This window comes from Cyprinus carpio, chromosome B7 (assembly GCF_018340385.1).
Source record: "Cyprinus carpio isolate SPL01 chromosome B7, ASM1834038v1, whole genome shotgun sequence".
Lineage (NCBI taxonomy): Eukaryota > Metazoa > Chordata > Actinopteri > Cypriniformes > Cyprinidae > Cyprinus > Cyprinus carpio.
In genome coordinates this window covers 932,777-958,293 of record NC_056603.1, presented here as the reverse complement: position 1 = coordinate 958,293, position 25,517 = coordinate 932,777, and the positions used below count along the sequence as shown (strand labels likewise).

At 37.9% G+C, this 25,517-nt stretch overlaps 1 pseudogene; it reads left to right on the top strand.

Annotated features, from left to right (window-relative positions):
- The first annotated feature begins 4,454 nt into the window (after positions 1 to 4,454).
- LOC109104131 lies at positions 4,455 to 23,193 on the top strand (annotated as a pseudogene).
- The last annotated feature ends 2,324 nt before the right edge of the window (positions 23,194 to 25,517 follow it).

The following is a 25,517-nucleotide window of genomic DNA, read 5'->3' as shown; positions in this document are numbered from 1 at the left end:
CTCATCGCGCGTATTAAATGGAATATACCGTGTATGCATTATCCATCTGTATCGCTGTAGGTAACTTAATATCATACTAACATAAAGTGTCTACTGGGCCATATTTGATCCCAGAGTAATAAAATGTAGTGCACCGTTTATTTTAAATTGTAAAGAATACCTTCCTGATATCAAATCGGTGCGATGGGTGACCAAAGCGAGCATGTGGAGCTCATATATAAAGAGTGATAAATGATTCCTTCTGACCCTGCGAGTGTCTGTCGCGGCCTGCACACACGCAGCACGATGGGGAATCAGTTTTAGTTTCACTGTGCGTGTTGCATTACGTTCTAGAAACAGAAGGGAAGGAATCGCTGGGTGCCAAGCAGCAAACTTGCTCGAGTCCTCATCATAGGAACAAGGCGACTGTAAAGAGCCAAACGCACGATGAAGATCTGATCACCTTGTGAAGCACCTGGAATGACGGTATGATTAGGCGGTTCTGACCTTCTCTAGGGCGGTCAGTTGGCCTATTATTATACTCGCCTTACGAAAAGAGAAGTTTTATTCAAGTGATGCTATTTAGTATACTTCTTTTAAATTACAAAATAGAAGTATGCTTTTAGTTTCTTTTCTAACTTCTCAGAAATGGCTTTATGCAGTTTTGACCTTTAAGTAATCCTTGACTTATACTACAACAAGTCTAAATATTTTGAGCTATACTTGTGCTCCTATATCCGTGATTGTTTCATTGTTATACTTTAGAGGCGCGAGTACACATCTTCTATCAAATTTTGTTCCAAAAACACACAGTGAAGAAGAAAAAGAAGCACCAGATCCTAACACATGTAATCTAACACAATCCATCTCACAGGAACCAACCCCAGGCATTAAAACTGTAATGGTCTGGAATAAAATGTCGACTGATGAAGAGTAATAATTACAGTGCACCGCTCTGAAGTGGGTTGATTGAGCTTACGTCTACGATTTTGATTAATCATTTCTGAATCCAATATGATAGCGTTCTTTCAGCTTTTTTCTTCAAAACGTAATGTATTTTCTTCATTTTTTTATGAAAACTTACCCCACATTAAAGTGTTTAAAAAAAGAGAATGCATGAAGCTAGAATAAAAATTTTTTGTTTACACAGAATACCCTGTTCTTTTCTTTGGATGTTTTTGTATGTTCAGATATCATAGAACAAAAATAGACAAAATTAAACCTAAATACGACATACTGTAGTCAGTATACTTAAATGTATATGGTACGTTTCACTTAAGAAAACTTATGAGTATACCTTGCAAGTATAAAATACTAGTAGTAGTTTTACTAGTTTACTGAGCCTATAACTTCAAGTGTCAAGTATTTAATTAGGACACTCTCAGTCTACCTATAGTTCGCTTTTAGTATAAATGGCGTAACACGACGAACATAGACGGTAAACTATTTGTGTACTCAGTTTGCTACTGTTAACTAAAGTATACTTAAAATATACTTTTTATATAACTAGAATGGTGGGCCAATTTAGTCCCATAGTAATTGAACGTACACTTACAAGTTACTACTAAACACTGATAAATTTGTATACTTGCTACATAAGTATACTTCAAATATACTTGACTTTACTTAAGTATACTCAATAAAATAAACCTTGAATTATAACTACTTTTTTGATTCGAGTTGTTAACCTAGAGGTCGTGGGTTCGCGTCTGGGTACCGCCAGGGATTGTAGGTGGGGGGAGAGTGAATTGCGCGGGATGTGACATGTACTGCGCTTCTCTTCCACCATCAATACCTTGAACTGAGGTTGAGAACACCCTTGATCAAAAGCACTGACCCGTCAACTGTGCTCCCCAAGCACCGCAGCAAAAAGTGGACTGCCTCACTGCTTGCTCCGGGGTGTTCCTTCTTGCCCACTACTCCGGGTGTGTTCATATGTGTGATGCATGCAATTGGATGGGTTAATTATGGAACTGCAGAGCACAAAGTCATGAGTTTTGGGACGTACCATACTTGGCAACAAAGTCACTTCCGTTCCCTTTGTTTCCTTAAAAAAAATGTCCACTGTACTAAAAAAATTGCTGCACTGCATATACAGAAAAGTTTTAAACAACATTTTAAGTAACCACAAAATTTTTGAAAAAAAAAAGTTTTGCATAGTTTACCTGCGCCAAAATGATGTGCGCGAACACTGAGGCTTTTTGTGAAGTTCAGTATGGGACACATCAGCAAACCATACTAATGTAATGTAATGACGTCTCTTCACAATGATTATGTAAGATGTCGTCGTCTCTTTGGTCGGGGACGGATGTAAGGGATTGAAATACCCCAAAAACATTCAATAGATAAAGTCCATAGGACTAGGGAATTAGATAGACACATGCAGTAGTGAGCAAAGGGCATAGTGGCCTGCCTCACCCCTCCTCCCTAGTTGGGGGGGTAATGGGTTATTGAAAAACACCTAATGAATATGCTTGGCAGAGAGACCCTGCCGTGCCGGTCTGGCCCAGCTGCACTCCATGTACACAGTCATGCAAAGCACTGGAACTAGCGTGATTATAGGGAAGCGTGGAAAAACAAAAGGGAAACAAACATGTCGGTGCTCCCATTACTGCTGTGTCTGTAGGATCAGGCATTACATAACAGAAACAGTACTTAGGATTGCATTTTCTTCTTCACTTTTAGTAGGTAGAGCACCGTCTATGCCACAAAAGACCTAGTGAGATGCGTGCCAGACGGAGAGGGGCGTGGCTTCAAGCAACTTAATCGGACAATGGTGCTCAGCCTTCTCCTCATGCACAGAAAGGACGTGCGTGCAAAAAAAAACGGACATACCAAGGGTAAACCTCGCGAAAGGTTCGGACGATCAGCTCGGGGCAAGTAAGATGTCAGGAATAGGACTTGCCGTAACCAGGCCCATGAAGAAACCAGATTGGTCGATTGGGCATGCAACCAAAAACGGGATGGACCCTATGGATAGGCGAAAAGGTTTCCAATTCAGTTTGTTGAAGCCTTGCGTCGGACAGAGGTCACCCTTCTTAGCCACCCACAAGCAGAAGAATATCTGCTGAGAGTTGGAACTGACCAGCTCTGTACATAAGCATTGCAGGCCCGAATGGGGCACAGGGCCCCGCTCTTGTGAAACTAATGAGAGGCTGTTCAGAACACCTGGATCGAGGCAGGGAGAGATTCAAATGCATAGCCAAGTCGAAATTGATGAATGAACCACTGTGTATTGTCATTTGGATCAGAAGTAACGGAAAAATGAGCATTAGGACAAGGCATGCCGTCTGCTCTCCACGTTTGATGTGGACACAACTCTACTAATACACAACTCATACACAGCAAGACCTTGCGTCAAGGCAATCAAGGCATCAAGGCACGTTTCGGAATCCAAATTCTGCTGTACTTATTCTCGGAGCTGGTCCCTTTTCTTATAGAATCTGAAGGCAGATTGATGTATCTTCATACCTTTGAGATCCCACAGGACCTGTACGTCCATTACTGTGACTGGGAGCTAAGTTAGTTAAACAAAAAACAAAAAAAGATGGAGGTTGCTTTGGTGATCAGTTAGTGTGTACGTAATGCATATTCTACTTACAGTTTTGCAATTTTGATGTTGTTATAGTGAGAAATCAGTATTATAGTAAATAAATAGCGTTAGTTGTCACAAAAACTCATGCTATTTTGTTGTAGATCATTAAACCGTTACGCTGACTCAGCAAGTCTGTCAGAAATTCAGTTTAATGAGGTGCCTTCGTGCAAAAACGCTTGCCTGCAAAGTCATTGACTCATCCGCAGCGACAATCGGCAGCAAGTCAGCGCATAATTTTGGATGCAGCTCAGAGGTTTTATTAAAAGAAAATAATACTTTTTATTCAGCAATAAGGACTTTTAAATTGATAAACTGAGTCAAAAAAACATTAGATTTTAAATAAACAGTTCTTTGAACAATGTATTCATCAAAGATCATGAAAAATCACCAGTTTCTACAAAAATATTATCGCAGCGCTTCTTTTATCTGTGTTGATTTGATTACTTCCTGAATCCACGTTTTAGGAATCAAATAAAATAAATTGGATTTTGGAAAATATATTAAAGGCAGGAAACAACTATTTGTTATATTTTACTGCTTACTATTTAATATATGTTTAATATTACATGCTGAAAACAGGGAAGGAAATCTGTTGATCACATGCTTCTGCTTACATTTGAGTACACTTGCTCACAATTGATGAAGTGTGGGACATTTCGCGCTACGATTTGTTGCTGGGTTCCTGAATGAGCAGAAATCTAGTATCTCAGTTCTGTTTGTTTTTGCAGAGGCAGTCTAAGGAGGGCAAGAGAGAGCAGAAGAGCTAAAAAGCTCTGCTGGAGGGACCCATGCTCGCGATCGACAGGACACCATCAGGAGAGGCACTCTGACATATGCGTCACCTGCTCCGTTGTTTGCTGGGGAGACAGCCACTGCGGCTATGCCAGTACGAACGTCTTACAAAGCCCCTTCCCAGTACCCGCTGGAAGTACGTACATTTATTAACTGCTTTATATCTGTGTCACACTGTGGCTCCATTTATGCAAGTGTTGATCCAATAATGAGTCAGAAGAAGGGAAACCAAATGGAAATGTGCCAGAAATGCTTTGGTGAGATATTTGCACATAAATGTCGACTGTGAAAAAAAATTCATTGAAAAAAAACAAAATAAAACAAAAGCAACCTTCAGATTTTACCATTGTGCATGTATGCAGGTTCCTATGTGTTTTGTCACATTATTACCATGTTAGCTGGAATGATGTAAACTAGGCTGCGCCAGTGAAGTACCCTGACCTCTTGCCTCAGAGTGCCTTGGGACTCTTTTTTTTTACACTGTTTGGGCATTTGTGTATGGACCCGGCCGAAAAGCACACACCTGGTGGAGGGCTACAGTCACCCTGTTTTGGGAAAATATGGAGCCGGCAGATCTGTTTTACAATGTTTGTTCATCGAGCTGTGTGTTGTGTTCCTCGGTATTCTTCATGGTAAACAAACTAACTGGAAGCATGTTTCCCCCGTATGTAATTTAATGTTTTAGGTGCCCAGCAGTTTTTTAATTTTATTAATATTCCCAGCCGTGCTGGATCCATAAGTAATTTTCCCATCGGGATTTGGGATTTTTAAAAACGTCCTCATTAAGTGATAATGTTGAACTGAAGGGATGGAGGTGAGGCTGCTTGAGAAAATGTGATTTGCCACGAACAGGAATAAATAACGCTAATATATATGTGATATATATAAATATATATATAGGTTAAAAAAAATCCTTGTGTTTAGTTAATATTTCACAGGACTTACCTTGTTCTGTATGTTAAAATTCAAATGAATGCATCCTTTTGAAGCATAGAGAGTTCTTTAAAAAAAAATTTTTTTAAAAGTACAAACCCTAAACTTTGCGATTCATAACCCATAAAAAAAACAATGAAAAGTGCAAAACATGTGGAGACAAAGCTGTCCTCAGTGCCAAATGATTAGTGCACTCATGTACCCATTAAACATCACATTCACATTGACATCATAATATGCACGTTGCACAAAAAGACCATAAATATATAGTCAAAATACCGTAAGACATTCCCATACAAATATTAATGGTAAAAAGTCCTTAATGCAAAAATCTTAATAAACATCATTAATGCAAAATGCAAAAAACATGTTTCATTCCATATTTGACCATAGATGTTATAAAGGTGATTATATACATAACATTACAAAAAAACATTCAAACCAATCCTATTGTACAAAGATTCAACAATAAAGATCTCAAATCAAAAATCCATTCTGATTCTCCGGGTTCCATTTTTACACCCCTCGAAGCTGAGGTATATGTTCTATTACAATAAAATTCTAGTCTGATATGGAATGTGATGCTTCATTGAAATGACGAGCTACCAGAGATTTTAAGTCCTTTCTCCTGATGGAGCTCATATGTTCGATAATACGTGTTCAGATCGATCTATTAGTTTTTCCCACATACTGTTTATTACACACACAAGTCAACAGATAAATGACATTACTGGATGCACAAGTGGTAAACTGTCTAATATGATACACTCGATCTGTAACGCAACTCTTGAAAGACACCTGTTTTCTCCATAAATATTTACAAGTGACACATTTATGACACATTTACTTCATTTCCAATACAATCTCTTTTCTTATTACCCACAAAAGTGTCTGATCTTTCAAGATAATCTCTTATGTTATTCACTCTGTAATGCGATAATAAAGGGGAGGTCAGAGAAAAGGCATGCACATACAGGATCGCTGGTTAGAATGTGTCAATGTTTTTAATCCCATCCTTAATCTCAGACCTAGTTGCGAATATGTGAGTACAAATAACCAAGAATGCATTAGATTTACCTTTTCCATCATGCATCAGTTAAAGTTTAGTATTGCACTTACTTCCACGAAGGACCCTCACAATCCTTTACGCAGTGCACGTCGACGTGCCATCACCACTATTATGATAACCCTAAGGACCTAAACTTTATAGATTCCAACAATCTGTTTCTCAAAACTCCGAAATTTCTGAGCAATTCGTTTTTTAAGGAGAAATTGTTTCTCAGGCAATGCCTTCCTTCAAATAGGTTGGTATGTGTGGCAGTCAGAGTCGTGCATCGAACTCTGCTGTTTTATCCGTAGGCTTAGGTACTTATATATGGTGGTGATCAAGGACCTGATTTTAAAAGAAATCAAGTACTCAATGAAAAGATACTGAAACGGTTTATCTACCTCTACAATTAAATTTGCATTGAATCCACCACATTCCTAAGATGCAAGATAAAATCATCTAGCTTGTTCCTGAACCCTTAAAAATACCTGAATACGCCATCAACATCTCTTTTCCACAACCCGATGTTACTTAGAAAGTGTATTCGTCTCATCACATAGCTCATAAATAGGCATGATAATTCAGGAGGAGATTGAGAGCCATAGCAGCACCATGTTCTGTAAGAAATATCATCCGAAAAATGACATGTTGTTTCTAAAAAGCAATTAAATCATAGCCAAAACAACCTCCGAAGGAGGAGATACTCAATCCTTTGCGCCAAGGAAAAACTTATAGCTTCAAACCTGTCTTAGTGGAAATCGACTTACTATAGGGAGTCGTAAATTCATGGCTGAAAGACAGGAGTTGTTGGGAAACATCCTGCTCGAAATGTATGTGATTCAATCTGCTTTAGAACGTCCCCTTTCCCTTAAATACGACAGAGATTCTAAACTTAAAGTTCTCAAAATCCGATCTAATATGAGACAGATACTCTTTCCTCAAAATTTTAAATCCAAACTGATTTTATTCCCTTTTTTTGGTATGATTCCTAAGGAACTATCCACCTCCACCTATTTTTCTGCGGTGACCTAATGTAATTTTTGCTAAAATCAAGAGGCCTTGGATTCCAGGCAACGACCATTCGTATACTGTGGAGGATAGTAATCAGCTTTTTGTTTCCAGAAACAGGTCTCGTTGACGTACCAGATTTAACTGATGTGGTTATAAAAAACAAAAAAAAAAGTATTTGGTGTGCACAGAAACAAAATTGTCTGTGTGCAAAATGGCATACTCTCAGTATGGAGGATCAGAAAGGATTACTCTGGGATTCGTTTTCAGAAGTTCCTACTTTGGGCTGGATGATGGAGATTTCGCACCAAATCGTGTGTGATTCTTAATAAAAAGTCTTGGATTTCTATGTATAGCCTATGATAGAGTATATGCAAAAACAAGCTATCTGTGGTGCGACGGCATCACGTACCTAAAGAAGAATGCATTTGGTAGGACTCTTGTTGTACGATGAGAACAAACTTTGAAGGAATATTATATTAAGTTAAAGGAGTCAGTTCAAAAGAGAAATGAGCAAGTTTGCGGCGATTTGTTACCGGATTTCGTGCTGATAAGTTGTATTTTGGAGCTGCAACTTCGGACACCGAATAGGGAAAAAGAAGCAGGTGCGCTTCAGCGATCATTCCTTCTACACATATGGATCCAGTTCGTTATTTTAAATTGGTTGAGGAATATGATTTTTTTAGGAACGATCCAGTGCATCATCCATCCACTTATTAGGATAACCCCTAAGGCTAAACTGTTTATAGATTCCCACAATCGTTTCTCAACTCAGAATTCTGAGCCAATCGTTTTAATGGAGAAATTGTGTATAAGCAATGCCCTTCTTCAAATAGGTTGGAGAGCAGTAGTAGCTGGCAAAAAAATGCTGTTTGTTAGCAGTGGCTTGGTATATAGGTGGTGATATCAAGGGACTGATTTCAAAGCCTCAAGTATCAAGAAACGATACTGAAACGTTATTCCCACTCTACATTAAAATTGATTGAATCACCACACTTCCTCAGCAACTTTGCAACACAGCATAAAACCCACCACCTCACATCCCTAGATTGTCTCCCCTGGAACCCTTAAACCCATTAAAGAAGAAAACGCCCACATCAACCTACAGCGACACGTAGCGAAAGACAAATCCACCCCCCGCAGGTACCCCCAGAGACGAAGAAGTGTAACTCTCATCCTCCAAATAGCTCATAAATAGGCATGCATAATCAGGAGAAGATTTAGAGCCCATAGCAGCACCCTGTTTCTGTAAGAAATATTCATCCTGAAAAATGAAATGTTTTTTTTCTAAAAGCAATTAAATCATATCCAAAACAAACTCCGAAGGAGGAGATTACTCACTCCTTTGCGCCAAGAAAAACTTTATAGCCTTCAAACCTTTCTTATGTGGAATATTCATATATAGCGAGACGACATTCATTGCTGAAAGACAGAGTTTGGACACATCCTGCTCGAAATGTATGTTATTCAACTGCTTTAGAAAGTCACCCTTTTCCCTTAAATACGACAGAAGATTCTCAACTAAAGTTCTCAAAATCCGATCTACATATTGAGACAGGATAATCTTTCATCAAAAATTTTAAATCCAACTGATTTATATATCCCTTTTGATATGATTCCTCAAGGAACTTATCCACCTCCACCTATTTTTCTGCGGTTGACATGATGTCATTTTTTGCTAAAATCAGAGGCCTTACGGATATCCAGGCACAGACCCATGCGTATACTGTGGAGGATATTAATCAGATTTTGTTTCCAGACACAGGTCTCGTTGAATTACCAGATTTAACTGATGTGGATTATGAAAAAAAAAACTAAAGTATTTGTGCACAGAAAAAATTGTCTGCGTGCAAATGGCACAACTCTCAGTATGTGAGATCGAGAAGGATTCCTCGGGGATTATGTTTTCAGAAGATTCCTACTTTGGGCCGGAATGATGGAGATTTCTGCACCAAATAGTGTGTGATTCTTAATAAAACGTCTTTGGATTTTATGGTAGCCTACTGATCTAGTATATGCAACAACAGCTATCTGTGGTGCAGAAGGACATCACGGACCTTAAAGTAAGAATGCATTTGTCTTTGGACTCTTCTCTTGTAACGATGATTGAACAAACTTTGAAGGAATCTACTATTAAGTTCCAGGAGTCAGTTCAAAAGAAGAAATTGAGCAAGTTGCGTCGAGTTACCCTGGATTCTGTGCTGATAAGGGTGTATTTTGGACGCTGGGCAACCTTCGGAACGCATAGGACAACGAAGCAGGGCAGCTCAGAGATTCATTCCTTCTAACCTCGGGATCAGTTCGTATTTTTTTAAAATGGATTCGGAAATGATTTTTTTTAGGAGGGACCAATATCAGGTTGGGTGTTCAACCTCCACTCGTGCCGATCATTACACACACGGGACGAAAAGAAAACAGCTGAGGTGGTAAAGAGGAGGAAAGGCGGAATTTCGCGCTCAAGAAAAAGCGATGGGACGTAGGAACACAACTAGTCTTCAATCTATCATCAGTGGCCCATCAGCCCCTGAGCACATGTGCTCATAAAGTCTTTATCATAGTTCCCCTGCTCCTACCGATGCTATTTCAATTTAAAAATGGAGATGTTTACATTCTTTAGATCTATTAAGTTTGAAATACTGTATCAGAAGGGATGTTGTTCAACGAAGAGTATGATTCTGTTACTCATTCCTACTCCCTACGGACAAGTGCGACGCAAATAGTACCGCTAAATAAAAAACGAAAAACTCGTGGTCCCTTGCTAACACGCCCTCCACAACATTGACCCTCTTGCACGTTCAGAGAGACAGACAGAGAACTACACGAAGCGGGTGCTTCTGAAGGGGTTGTGGGGGGGTAGATGCGGATCCTATGTATGATACCGAAAAACAAGACCAGTATGATTGAAAAAGAACCATCACAGATCTCCTTTAAACCATTTTATCAAAGAAAGAAAACCGATGTGATCCTGGAAACCGGCTGATAAGGTGGAGGTCTGTTTGCGCTGTGCTGAAGAAGGAAGATTATATAGCAGAAGTTAAATCCAAAATTGTCCAGTGGGTCCTGTTACCTTTAGTTAGATCGCGACCCCACTATGGGCATTTTATGGTGGAGGTGGATAAGTTCCTCGGAGGAATCATGTATCAAAGGGCATATATAAAATCAGTTGGATTTGAAATTTTTTTGACTAACGATTATCCTGTTTAATTCCACTATATATACATTACCTAAGGTGTATAAATCTTTAAAAGCCCCCCTCTGGTGCGCCCTATTGTGGCATAGATTGATTGCCTGTTAGAACCTATGTCTCAATATGTCGATCGGATTTTTGAGACCTTTAGTTGAGAATCTTCTGTAATCGTATTTAAGGGACAAGGGTGACTTTCTAAAGCAGTTGAATAACATACATTTTGAGCAGGATGTGTCCGAACTCTATCTTACAACAATCTATGTTGTTTTGCTATATACACTAAATATTCCACATAAGAAAGGATTGAAGGCTATAAAGTTTTCTTGGAGCAAAGGGGAGGAAGGAATCTCCTCCTTCGGACGGAGTTTGTTTTGGATATGATTTAATTGCTTTTAGAAAAAAAACATTTCATTTTTGAGGATGAGTATTTCTTACAGAAACAGGGTGCTGCTATGGGCTCTAAATCTTCTCCTGATTATGCATGCCTATTTATGAGCTATTTTGGAAGAGAGATACACTTGGGATAATTATCCAGTTTCTAAGTTACATCGTGTTGTTGATGAGGTATTCTGTATTTTTAAGGTGTTCCAGGCTGGGAACAAGCTAGATGACTTTTTAACTGCATCTCCTCAACAATTTGTGGATTCGATCAAATTTAATGTAGAATTGGATACTGTTTCAGCATCTTTTCTTGATACTAGAGTTTCTTTGAAATCAGGGTCCTTGATCACCACACTATATACCAAGCCTACTGATAAAAACATTTTGCACGCTACATCCAACCTATTTGAAGAAGGCATTGCCTTATACACAATTTCTCCATTTAAAACGAATTTGCTCCGAGAATTCTGAGTTTGAGAAACAGATTGTAGGAATCTATAAACAGTTAGCCTTTAGGGGTTATCCTAATAAGTGGTTGGATGATGGGGGAAATAAATGTGCAACATGAAGATTTAACAGATTGGAAATAAAAGTAAAATCTAATGCATTCCACGGTTATATGTACTACAACATATATCGGAAACATAGTCAGTGAGATTAAGGATGTGATTAAAAAACGGTTGACACATTCTTCAACCAGCTGATCCTAATATTGCATGACCTTTCTCTGACCCCCCCATTTATATTCTCGCATTATAGAGCGAATAACATAAGAGATTATCTTGAAAGATCAGACACTTTTGATATGGTAATAAGAAAAGAGATTGGCGGAAATGAAGTATGCTTTTTTCCAGTCATAAATGTGTCACTTGTAAATATTTACGGAGAAAACAGGTGTCTTTCAAGAGTTAGCGTGAAGATCCAGAGTGTATCATATTAGACAGTTTACCACTTGTGCATCCACTAATGAATCATTTATCTGTTGACTTGTGCGTGTAATGAACAGTATGTGTGGAAAAACATGAGTAGATCGATCAGACCACGCTATATCGAACATGTGAGCTCCATCAGCAGAAAGGGCATAAAATCTCCGGTAGCTCGTCATTTCATTGGAAGTGTCACATACCATATCGGACTTGAATTTTAACGGTAATAGGGTATATACCTCAGCTTCAAAGGGTGGTGACATGAACGCCAACATTTACAAAGAGAATGCAAATGGATTTTTTGATTTGAGATCTCTTTTTTTGAGATCTTTGTTGTATGAATTAGGAATTGTTTTTGAATTGTTTTTTGTAATGTATGTTTATAAGAAACCATTAATTGGATCTATGGGTTGTTAAAAATTATGAATTTTATGAACATTTTTATTAATTAATGCTGTGTATTAAAGTTTTTTTTTATTATTTATTTTTTTACGGCCTCTGATATAGCATTAAATAATACATTTTTTAAGGAGGTGTAAACCCCATATAACTTGTGTGCAGATTGTTATTTCTGCTTATGATTAAAAATCTGTGGCATATTAAATAGAAGATGAGTGTTATTAATATTTAAGGACAGATATTATTATTATTACATGATAGAGAGACAACTTGTTCAGTGTGGCATTTTAACACAAAAGTTTGCGTTAAACCCACACTTTTAACTTACTTTTATATGCTACTCCTTTTATGCATCTCTATGTCTCTCACTGTCTCCTCCTTATACTAGTTGTTCGACCAGGGCACTTGCATGATTGAGTTGTTGGCCCGGTTGTGGGGGTGAGGGCAGGCGCCACTAGTACACCAGGAAGGACCAGCAGCACTTATGGCAGAGGACAGTGGGCCCGCCTGGCCAGGTCGTGTAGACGCCCACTGAGACAGAAATTGGAGAAAGAAAGAAATAATGCCTTTGGGACAGTTACTGCAACATTAGAAATAGTTTAAATGAAAAGTGGGTGGTGGCAGGGAGAGATTAGAATGGATATGCCTGATTGTGTTTATAGAGTTACCCATTTTGTGGAAGCGAATGGAGATTGCGAATGTTTCTGTTGTTTTGAGGAGAGCGGGAGGTGCTTGTGTGGTGTGTGTTCTGTCAAAGGACATGTTGTTAACTGCCCTCTGTTCCAGGCCCAGATCTGGAGAGATACTTAGTGATGTGAGGTATGAGAGGAAAACAGACACAGGAATGCTGAATGTACTTGTATGCGGGTGGATGTGTTGTTTGTGATGAATGTTGTTGTCTCCATATATACTTGCGGGGCCAAGATATAGCGATGGGGTATATATTTACAGAGCTTGTTATAATTTGACCAACATGTTTCACAAATAGGATGAGTATGGTATTTTCTGTGTTTGTTTGGGGGGGGGGGGCGGGGACTTCAGGCATTGACATTTTTGTTGTTTGCGCCTCACCAATTGTTTTTTTTGTTTTGGGAGAATTTATTTTCAAAGTGTAGATTTTGTACAAACGCACACCAAGTGTTCAAGGGAATCGAGACAACAATTTTTATGACACAATAAACAAATGTAAAAATAATATGGCAGGTCAACATAGCTTGTTTTTTTACATTTATTTATTTTAAGTATTAACATTTTTTCAAACTCCATATACAACCATGTAAAAGTTGGTAAGTTTGCTAGATTGGTCATGTCTTTAATGAATAACCAGACTTTTATCCCATTTAAAAAAAAAAAAAAAACAGTCCTACACAAAAGGAGGATTTAGAAAAATGACTAAATAAAAAAAGTTTTTTTTTTGTGCTGGATAATTGAAGTCAGAATGATTGGTTGGGATGCCATAGATAAAGCGTAACTTGTTTTGAAAAGGGAACATCCCGTGAAAATAATCATTAATGTCATGTGCATGATTTTTAGCCACTAAAAATGGTGTAATGGCTGTTAATTAAAGTCCTCTCAGACTTTTGGTGGCCTTTAGATGAGATGGTTATTGTACTAACTATTACTAACTGTTGTTTAGAAAGGACTTGAGTGCTACTTAAATCCGGACTGGCACCCCCTGAATGTCCTTGGCTAAGGAGCATTTTAGTGTGCTTAAGCTGGCTGACACGCCACAGTCATATGATAAGGATTGTGCACACAAACATCTTAGTTGTGTCTGGGAGTTTACTGATCTTGCAGACAGTCTTTTTTTGTTCTTTAAGTTTCCTCTCTCTCTCTTTTGCCTCTGTGTCCTCTCAGTTAACAAAAGCTCATCGTCAGGGTCACATGTTTAAAGTAAGACTGGCTGGATCGCTTGACCTTCAGAGAGATTGAAATGATCAATGAGGTGAGTGGTTGGGGAAAAAGTGTCACGAATATGAAGCCACTGTAATTTTTGCTACCTCTGTGTGTAAAGTCCAAATTATTTGTAAAGCTTGTGTTGTTTTATCTACAGAGGTGAGAAACGTAGCTCTAATTTCATTGTACCTCATGGTGGAGTTCCCCCGCGTCAAAGTGGTGAACGAGAATACAGCATTGTTTATTACGGAAAAGGTGTAAATCCACTTGTATCTACATATTTTGCTGTTAATCACTAATGAATCAGAAGAATCTTGCTTACTTCACCTGTTAATTTGCATGATTCATCCAAAATGTGTTAGCCTTCGCTTTGCTTCTAAATAACATATTTTTTAGTTGACTAAGCTGTGGGGTTAATGTTAACCGGCTAAATAACTATTAAGGTGATTGTATTATGGATACTGTTGTAGAGCAAAGCAGCTTTTCAGAAATGCTTGCACAATTTTTAACAGAGCATATGTGAATGCTGGGTAATGAAAATATTTAATCACCAAATTAGCCCTAAGAAAAAATAAGCAGAGGGGCCCCACAATTAACTGAAAATGGGACAGTGGGAAATGGCCGACGTTCACAATCCAATCAGTTTCAGATGGGTAAAAACAAGCCCACACCATAACTGTTTTTTGTGTTCTTATTGAATATATCCTTATTTGTACAGAAGCAAACTAGGTTGTAGCTGCCATTTGTTGACTCTAAATTGTGATAAACAAAATTTGCCAAAGCAGTGTAGTTGCACTAGTTAAACTGTTTAATGTAATAGTTCACCTACTGTATCTAGTACTTAAAGGGATACTTCACCCCAAAATGAAAAATTTTGTCCATTAATCAATTTACCCCCATGTCGTTCCAAAACCCTGTTAAAAGCTCCGTTCGTCTTCGGAAACTAGAATTTTAAGATCTTTTGGATGGACAACGGGAGGCACGTCACTGTCCCAATAGACTGCCAAGTAAATACCAGTGTCAAGGTTCATAAAAGGTATGAAAGTCGTCGTCCGATTACTCCAATCTGACATCAGACGTTGCAGATCTGGGTTATATGGAAGTGACCGGGAAACACTTTTTGTAAGAAAACAAAAATAACAACGTTATTCAATAATTTTGTTTGTCAACGTCTACTCTGTGTCTCTCCATATCAACTGTCGTCTGCGTCTGCTCTTCTGTGGTCATCGACACCCCAAGCATGTTGCTGTTTCTATGTGTATTTAGTCGCTTTGATTGGGAAAGAAAACAGTGCATCCTTTGTTGGCGCGGATGATGACTACAGAAGAGCATACGCAGCATTAAAGGGATAATGGAGGAGACAACGAGAGAGCCTAAATAGAAATAAAATTAAAGGTTGAATAATAAAGTTGATGCAGTTGAATAAAGTTGTTAATTTTGTTTCTCAAAAAGTGTTCATGTCGCTTCATATAACCCGATTGACACATTGTTATGGCAGATGGAGTAGTCTTGACGGCGACGTTCATACCTTGTATGAGACCTTGCCACTGTTATTTATTTGGCTAGTCTATGTACCAGTTCAAGCCTCCAGGTTTTCATCCAAAAATATCTTAATATGTGTTCCGACGACGAAACGGCGTTTTACAGTTTTGGAACGACCAATGGGGGTAAGTGATATAATGACCAAATTTTAATTTTGGGGTGGAGGTATCCTTTTCAAATGGGTTTGTCACATTTCAGTAGGTTTTATGCCTCTCTCTCTCTCTTTACAGGATGCAGATGAATCCTCCCCTTTGCCAACCAGTTCAGATAGAGTGTGAAAGTCCATGACCCTCAGATGTGCATGGTGTGAGTTCGAAAACAAACGCTAAAAAAAGTAGTATATCTTGGGTTTATGGGCGCTGAAACTCAGTGTTTATGTCTGTCTTATGCTCAAATGGTGGAGGATATTGTTGGCACTTGATAATTCGTAAAGAGATAATTTCATGTAAAATGGTGTTGGCATCTGTTGCAGGAGAACCGTTGTGGAGAGTAAGCATCATAAACTGGCTCGTAGTTTGCGCACGTGGACCATCCGACCATGATCTCAAACCTAATGCAGCCACGCGGTGATCAACTCCAATGTTAGTGATAAAGAGAAAAAAGATGTACACAAGAAAGAAATCTCCTCTGATGTCCTTGAATAATACATACATATTTATCATATATATATATTTATCTGTTATAGATCATAGTGAGCTACCCAACCCACTAAACAGCTGAGCTCCTGAGGAACAGAGGAACAGGACCTTGTGTGGCAAGTTTAGATACTACCTCACCACACAGGAAAAAGGTGAGTGAATGAGCACACTGAAAACCATTCAGAAGGTTTAGGTAAATTATACTTTTATTCAGCAAGGGGCACATAACATTGAACAGAAGTGACAGTAACCAACATTTTGAATGATTAGAAAAGATTGTTATGGTTGATTTGGTTCATGTCAAAAATCACATTTATGATTTCCACTTTCAAACTTTGCTACTAATAAGAAATGATTTTGCGCACCAAATCCACTTTACCTTAGTAGTATAGGAGGATCGTTGTGCCAACGAAGAGATGGCGTAATGGCGGCTGAAAATTCATCTTTGCTATCACAAGAATAATAACATTTTAAAATGTGGAAATAGAGAAAATATTTTTTTTTAATAATATTTCACAATATTATTCTCTTTACTGTATATTTTGATTTTTAAATATGGTAAAGCCTGCGTGAAGCAGACGAAGAAAGACAAGAAGAAACAAAAAAAAAAGTTTCATGTAACCAACACCCATACTTTGAAACTATTCGCATTGCAGATACGTTACAGGGTTACCATTGGTACCAGGATGGGATCTCAGTGTAGTCTGTGTCCAAGACAAGATCTCATTGTGCTGTGTTTTTTTAGGCTTTGACTAAGGTTCCTGCAAGTGTTGTGAACTGACTTGGTTTTTTTCCACCAGTGAGGCCAAAACAGGCCTGGAACTGCTAGAAAAGTGGCGGCCGATGGATGTGGAGGATTCCCTGGATGCTGGCTTGTTCCTCTCATGTTCACCAAACCCCACAGTTCAGACGATACGGCCGTCGCGAGGCTACAGCAGGCTGCTGATGAGGTACAGTGTGTGTTAGTTCAGAATTGTCAGTGGTTTAGATGCATTACATTTGTAACAAATTCTGTGTTTGTCAAATTATGTTATTGCCTTCATAAGCCGTATTAACAATACTTAAGCACACATTACCATTACCAATGGTAATCTTTCAGAAACAAATTAAAGATTGATTGCATTTTACCGGAACCTGATGCCGTGTAAATACATGTAATTCTGTTTATCCTTGTAGTATCTGCTAATGTCTCTGCTCCCAGCTGGTGCCGCAGGCATTGGAAATCTGAGAACTTCAATGATATTCAGGGTGGTTTTGGAGACTGACGTAGAGAGGGACAGTCAAGGGTCACTTCCGTGTGGTCAGTCAGGGTTTTCTGGCAGAGATCTCATCAATAGGAGATCTGACAGGTCAGCTTTAACCGCACAGAACATGCACTGTTTTTCCCCAAGCATTTATACATGACTTTGCCCAGAATTCCACTAGCATTTCAAAATTGAATGCACGATCCTAAAAGATAGTTGGGTCATATGAACAGTTGTACCTTCAAAAAAATAAAAAATGAAAAAATGAAAAAATATGAGGGTTTAAAGTGATTATTTTGCAGTCCAAGATAGCATCGACCGTCACTGGATTCCCTGCACGGCAGAAAGGCAACGAAGGAGCAGACATGGAGAATCTCGAAGTAGGGTCGCCAAAAAAAAAAAACAAAGAGAAATTATTTTTAGCTGGATAGTGGAGGTAGAAGATTATGTGGCAGTGCATATAAACCTGTGTTCCACAGCAAAGATCTTTTGCACCTTTCCTTATATCCGCGTGCCTGCACAAAACTCTACAATGGCCCAACTATTATTTATACTGGTGAGTAATGGATTGAGGTGTTGTATAAGTTCTGTTCTTACGATTAATGCTAACAATGTGCCAGTGCTTACTAATCCATATTAAAGATTTTGTAAGTGAAAGAAAACATTTGGATATTTTTTTTTTTCTACATGATATGTAATTGTGGCGTGTGAGGAGGATCAGGACACACAGCAGAGAGAGATTTAAAACCCATTGACATGTACATCAAATGTAATCTTGGCCAGTTCAGTCAGGCTCTGCTCAAGGTACATTCACATTCACAGCCCACGTGGGATTATAACAAACTAATGTAAATGATTCTTAAAATGGTAAGAAAAGTAAATTTTTTTACCATTATTGTACTATTTGATCAGAAAATATTTTTGAAATATTACTACAATATAATAAAATGTTTTCAGGTAACACTTTATTTTTAAAGTGTCCGTGGTTACACGCTACATTTACTTACTATTATAATAACAATTAATTATTCATAATTACATGCAAGTAACCCTAAGCCAAAACCAAATCTAACCTTAACTATATATATAGGTACATGTAGTGTAATTAATATTACTTCAGTACTTATATGTATAATACACTGTAACAAGGACACCTTAAAATAAAAGTGTAATACATGTTTTCTATTTTAAACTGTTAGATTATTCCACTATTGGTTCAGAATCTTAATTTTCAGAGCAGCTTTTTACTCTGAGAGTTTTTCACTGTCACATTGCTCCTTCAGAAATTATTCTAATATTCTGATCTGTTGCTACAAGAAAACATTGTTATCATATATATAAATGTGTGAAAATAGCTGCATAGAATGATTTCTGAAGGCTCCTGTGACAACTGAAGAGTGGAGTAATGTTATCTTTTCTTTGAAAAAAAAAAAACAAAAAAGTAAAAAAAAAAAAAAAAAAAAAAACATGTTAAAGATGGTACAAGCCGTATAGCTGTTATTAAATGCGCAGTAAACCCGCGACTTCTGGGGTTATTGCTGCTTTATTGTTTCTATTTGATTGTATAATTATTTAATGCCACTTATTATGCATATCAGTTGTATAAATGTAAATAAATTTTAAGTTTGCATAAAAGAAATGGTAAATAATTGTGATGTGTATGATGTGTCTGTGTCCAGGGGTGATAAGAGTGTGAGCGTGATGCGCTCCCTTCTGGCCGCCCAGCAGAGTTTGTAGACAGATTAGTGCATGCTCATGAAAGCCCGTTCAGAGCGAGAGCGGAAAACCGCAAGAGGATAAAAGGTAGTAGCATGGGTCAGTTTTAATAGCTGCAGTAATTGATGGAATCATTTATCAGTTATCTTGGTAAAGTTATGAAGTAGTTGTATGATTTATTTTGTCTCTGAACAGGACGGAGCGATACTGGCTTGTGGGCCTAATGAGAAGGGAATCTGTCAGAGATCGAGGCCCATCCCTCTTCCTCTTCGAACGCAGATCGCATAAAAGGGCATCATACCTGACGACCGGCAACACTCTTTAAGGTTTTTGTGCATCATTCACATCCATTTGCATTGTGAACACATGCTCGTCCACCCCTAGACCGCGTTTATTTGTTCTCGCCAGAGTGCCCTGATGCCAGCAAAGCTCATCTTTAAGACAGAGGATGGGGAGCAATATCCTGTCATTTTTAAACATGGAGATGACCTGAGACAGGATCAGCTCATCCTGCAGATTATTTCACTCATGGACAAGGTCTGAAGTCATTACATCTCATCACACAGTACCAAAAGGTCACAAAGTTTAAATCAGTATTCATTAATGCCACACAGAAGTCCAAATTTCTTCATAGATGTGTGTTGGTTTTATATAAAGCTACCACGAAAATAAAATAAAATAAGTATTTGTAGTATTTAGATTTTTAGTCAGTTGTTATCAGTACTTTCTCACTGTCTTTAACAGTTGCTGAGGAAAGAGAATTTGGACCTGAAGTTGACTCCATACAAAGTTCTGGCTACCAGCACCAAACATGGTCAGTACTGCTTCACCTCTTGTGTGCAGAACAAACCCATGAGCCAGTCAAGTCACATGGGGGAGTTTCATTTCACACTGGATGCGTATGATTTGTCTGCAGGTTTTATGCAGTTTGTGCAGTCAGTACCTGTGGCTGAGGTTCTGGCAACTGAAGGCAACATTCAGGTAATGCAATACATCAAGAGTTGTCCAATCCTGCTTCTGGAAAGCCACCATCCTGCAAAGTTTAGTTCCAACTTTAATTAGACACTGTTCAAGGTTTTCAGGATCACTAGAAACTTCTTAGCAGGTGTGTTAGCACAGATTGGAACTAAGCAGAATCGGACACCCTGTATTGCATGGTCATAATGACTGCCCAATAAGCCTTATTTATTTAAATAAATAAATATAAAGTGTGCATGTGCTGCAAATGTTATTCTATAATAAATTAATTTCATATAATTAAATTCTAATTAATGGCACTGTTAGGTATGGCACATAACAAATTGTTTTGGATCTGTTAAACACATTTTTCTATGTTTGTTTGTAATATAAGAAAAAAGTCTCATGTCTTTGTATTTCTCTTGGTTAATCTGTCTCCATGTAGAGTTTCTTCCGAAAGCACGCTCCGAATGATAAGGGGCCATACGGCATCAGCTCTGAAGTCATGGACACATATGTTAAAAGCTGTGGTGAGCTTCAGTTTGTGAATCCATTAATACTTTATTTAGCTTATTATTTATTCAGTACTTTAAAAATCTTTGTTTACTTGTACTAAATGAATGTATACTTTTTTAGCGGGCTATTGTGTCATCACATACATCCTAGGGGTTGGAGACAGACATCTAGACAACTTGCTTCTCACAAAGACTGGTACACTTCATAAGCGCACCACAATTTTGAATGACTTGTAAGCCCAGAAAAGGAAAAAAAAAACTGATTGGATATGCTGATTTGTCTCTCTTGCTTGTAGGGAAGCTGTTTCATATTGATTTTGGATATATTTTGGGTCGGGACCCTAAACCCCTGCCACCCCCCATGAAGCTGAGCAAGGAGATGGTGGAGGGGATGGGGGGCATGCAGAGTGAACAATACCAGGAGTTCAGGAAACAGTGCTACACTGCCTTCCTGCACCTGCGCAGGTGAGTTACAAATGGAAGACCTGCACTAACATTCAAAAGATGAACTTTTTGAAAGAAATTAATATATTTATTAATATATATATTAAGTTGTAATAATATTTCACAATATTACTCTTTACTGTATTTTTATTCAAATAAATACAGCCTCGGTGAGAATAACAGACTTTTTTTCAAAAACAGTAAAATGTCCTACTGACCCCAAACTTTTGAAAGATAGTGTACTCCATGTAGTATATCAGTAGACTAAATCATAGAAATTAAAAACAATGTTCTCTCCCCTCATATGCAGATACTCAAATCTCATTCTGAATCTGTTCTCTCTGATGGTGGACGCAAATATTCCAGACATTGCGCTGGAGCCTGACAAAACTGTGAAAAAAGTATGTGTGGTCCTCACATTTTGTCTCCAAAACTTCAGAGGTAAAATCATCTGGGCAGTAAAATAACCTGTTCATTCTTTGCCCGCCCACTGCAGGTCCAGGACAAGTTTCGATTGGACCTCTCAGATGAAGAGGCGGTGCATTATATGCAGAGTCTGATTGATGAGAGCGTAGGTGCTTTGTTTGCTGCAGTGGTTGAACAGATACACAAATTTGCACAGGTGTGTGTATTTTCTTTAACACAACGCTTTTTGCCCTTTTTGAAAAATCAGCATGGAAAATGGCAAAGCCTGTTGTCTTTAATGATAAATTTCAGGATGTTAATTAAAATAAGCTCTGTTGCTGTTTGCATTTTTATGGTTGGCAGCAGTGAAGGGGTTTTTGGCCAAAGCTGCTAAATTCTGGATTACATTACACAACTTTTGCACAGATTTTTTGCCCCAGTTTGCAGTTTTGATGCTAGTTGCTGTAATTGAGAGTCAGTCTTCAGATTTTGGTCAGTCAGAGTTTACACATTGTATTGTATGTGATGGACAGACTGTTTTTTATTTTTTTAAGCTTCATTCTGTGGTTCCATTGAGTCACAGGATATTTTGAGCTGATTTAAGAATACATATTTAATTTGTCACATATCTTCTAGCAATGAGGCACACTTTTCTGCTCAGATTTTCAAAGTAGTGTAGTGTATTCCAGACTTAAAGTTCACACTTCTGTTTATCGGCTATTATTATTTACCAGTACAGAAAACCCAACATGGCAGAGCATTAATTGTCTTCTTTTACTAATGTTCCATGTTTGAAATCGACAGTATTGGCGCAGATGAGGTAATGTCATGGAGGCTGATTCTCACATTATCAGTGAGCAACAGATAGATGGGCTGCAGCAACAAATGAATGACACAGAAGAGAAATGGACACGTGCCACACTAGCGACATCATGTTTTCACCATTAATGCACTAGGTCTTGACTCTGCTAAATATCTTTGTTTATATAAAATTGTAATAAAATTAACTGTACATGTAAAAAAAAAAAAAAAAAAACAGCCAAATAAAGATTCCAACTTTAGCATTTGTGTTTACTGTTTAATATTCAATTTTTATCATATTCACTTTAAAGTTCAAACACTCATATAAAACATTTATTGTCTGTGTTGGTAGAATTCAGTTTGGTGTTTTACAATAATAGTTAAAGAAAATTAATAATCCGTTAAATACGTAAATGAAACCCTTGAGTAGGCTCAATTATTTGTTTTGGTTGTGTCCTATGACAATGAGTGATTCTGATACATATGGTAATTTTAAAGGTTTCTCTGGGTGAGAATGCACGGTTCCTTTTGTGCAGTGTGAGTCAGTTATTGAGTCACAACATCCAGTGAAAAGTATTCTCTATTGCACAGCTTATGTATAGAAATCTGCCAATGGTTTAGATTGAAACTATAGTTCTTTGAAGTTCAACATTTATTATACTTTTCTTGGACTCTTCAGGTTCTATGGATTAAATCTTGCACCCACCATCACTGTCTAAACATAAATCCACTGAGCAACTCTAATGCAAGTTTGTCTCTTTTTTTTTTTTTTAATTACAAGCCTGAACAGATATATTTACTATCAGTAAGTGTTTAAAAAACAAAAATCCAATTAGAAAGTAATTCAATTAATTAACCACTATTGTAGTTATGAAGATAGCAAAAGAAATATATAGTGATGAAAGAATATATATGATATTTGGTAAGACATTTCCAGTAGAGGGTTTAAACTGCGTTTTTCTTTTCTTTTGAAGGCCTAGGTATATGTTTATGCATATTGTTTTTTCAATGCTTGTGGGCTGTGGTTTATTAAAAACTGAACTTAACTTATGCAGACTTCTTTCATTCTGCTACATTTGGTCAACAAACGACATTTAAAACTTGAGTCATCTGTTAAAGAATGGAATTTCAGTGAATATCTGCATTTTAGAAATTAATTTGGAGGTGGCATATTTGCCTTACATGGTTATAGCTTCTAAAAGAAGTAAAAAAAAAAAAAAAATCCCAACTTACTGTATTTACTGTATTTCCATAACAAAATTTCCCTTCACACACTGTTACGGTAGCAAAAATTCAACAACCAATTAGAGCCTCCACAGGAATTTAAGCCAGTCCACATACACTTTTTCTCACAAAGGGAGTAAATAAGAAAGAGAAGAAGTGTGCATAATTAAATACAAAAAGCAGCTATACAAAATGCTACAATGCATTTTTCAAGAACCTAGAGTCTCACTTGTTTTTCCTGGGAGACTTTTCCAACTGTTCCCTGAGGGAAGTGGGCACCTTGGTGTGGTTAACTGTCGAACTGGGATCACAGAAAATGAGTCTCAAAAATGGGGCAACTCTAGGTCAGAAGTAAAAAATAGTGATCCAAAAAATAAAATTTTTTAAAAGAAACAATGGTCCAAACCGCTACAGAAAGAAACATATCTTATACTCACAGTTACCCAAAAAATAACACTGCTCACTCATTGGGACAGCAATAAGGATTTATAGTGCTCCTGAGTCTAAATTCCCCAGACTGTAGGGGGATCCCAAATATAAACCACAAAGGGAACAATAATAATAATGACTAACTAGATTCAGGTCAGTGACATTTGACAAATGATGTACACATGCATGAGAGCGTGCATGGCGTGTCCTTTATTCTTATACAGTAAAGGGGAATACATGCTGGAACTCAATCTAACCGACCTAAACCACCCAAAAAACTAAGATGGAGGATATATAATATTTAATATAAAATTTAAAATCACCCTATTTTTCTAAAGGCATGTATAGGTCTTCTTGTGGATGATTCATCCATATATTGCTTTCCCTTCTTAAAGAAAATAAAAATTATTTTGATTTAAAATGTCTTAACAGGATCTTCAGGTGAAAGCAAAAGCAACTCTCTGGTGATGTATGTTGGATTTCTGCAAAACTCATGTTCATTCCAAACAACAACCGATAAACAGAGAGATCAGGAGTGCATGTCTTTACTTTTCAATAAAGCATTTACACTCGGATCCTATTACAGTGAAAAGATCTGTAAGCTACTTCTATTCATTTGCAACTTTAGCAATGACAATAGTTAGTGGAAAGAGAGGCAGGAATCCACACACCTATCACTGCAAATTAACAGCACCAAAAACAGGTGTTAAAATTATACCAGCAAATCCATACCTCGAGTCTAAAAACATTGCATTCCTAGCCCGAAGTGTATTCAACCTTTTTGAAAAAAATAAAGCATCAGAAAGTTTCAATGGGCTTAGGATGTCTTCTATTGGTCTCAGTTTTCCCCATACCTGACATCTTCACACTGCTCTGGGTGTTCAGCTGATCATCTCGCCCTGTTGAGTATGTTTCACTCACTGAGCTCAGAGGGATGTCTAGAGTCTCTCTCGCACTGGTTACTGTTTTGGACATGCAGCTCTGCCTCTAGGAATTGGATGTGATGATAACAGAGAAGACTCGTCGTCGTGTTGGACTTCTGCGCTCAACTCTTCCAGACCCCCACAGATTCCTCCAGTGCAGTCTGGATTGTGCAGGATGGGGCTTGTGTAACAGCCTTTGCCCAGAGCTTTGGAGGTGTTGTGGTAAGATGACTGCTTGTCCATGAGTGTGAAGTCAGAGAAGGATACAACAGAAAGCGTGGTCTCACCCTCAGAGTGCTGCGTTATGTGGTGCCGCGTTACTGGAGTCAATAGAGAATCTCATTCTGAAGTTCCAGGTCTCGAAGTGTGCCTGAAAGCACACAATATGGTTTATTTTAATGTAAAACACCTAAGATGGTCAATAAAAACTATACTTAGTTCATAGATGCTACTGAAATGCAGATAAAATGGTTTGTGACAGATTAAACAAACAATAAAATGCTTCTGCATTAGAGGTGATGGAGAGACTCTTTAG